Genomic DNA, 748 nt, shown 5'->3' on the forward strand with positions numbered 1-748 from the left:
CAGAAACATCCACAGAAAAATGCCTCTGTTTCCAAATTAATTTGGGTAGTGTCACCATTTGCTTTGCTATTATGTCAAGCCTTGCTTCCAGGGGCAGAAAGGTTTTACACAAATAGATTGTTAGTACTGTAGGGAGCTGAAGTTTACTCAATCACTGCAAGAGCCATGGCTTTCAGAGCTTCTGACCATGACCCAGTGTAAGAAATACACTTTTATTATGACCCAATGCACACATCTATAACTGAAGCAAATCTTCCGTGGTATAAGTACTCCCACCTTGGCTCATTACTAGCCATCAACTTCATGTCATGGAACCACTGAACATGAGTTGGGAAGAGGTGTGTACAATCAGCTGTCAGCACATAACTGCTACACACACACATACACACACACTAACAACAACGATTAAGAAACTGCTGAGGCCGGGCGCGGTGGCTCAAGCCTGTAATCCTAGCACTTTGGGAGGCTGAGGTGGGCGGATCGCGAGGTCAGGAGATCGAGACCATCATGGCTGACACGGTGAAACCCCATCTCTACTAAAAATACAAAAAAATTTAGCCGGGCATGGTGGCGGGCGCCTGTAGTCCCAACTACTCCGGAGGCTGAGGCAGGAGAATGGTGTGAACCCGGGAGGCGGAGCTTGCAGTGAGCCGAGATCGCGCCACTGCACTCCAGCCTGGGCGACAGAGCAAGACTCCATCTCAAAAAAAAAAAAAAAAAAAAAAAGAAAGAAAGAAACTGCTGAACT

Source organism: Theropithecus gelada, chromosome 12 (assembly GCF_003255815.1).
Source record: "Theropithecus gelada isolate Dixy chromosome 12, Tgel_1.0, whole genome shotgun sequence".
NCBI lineage: Eukaryota > Metazoa > Chordata > Mammalia > Primates > Cercopithecidae > Theropithecus > Theropithecus gelada.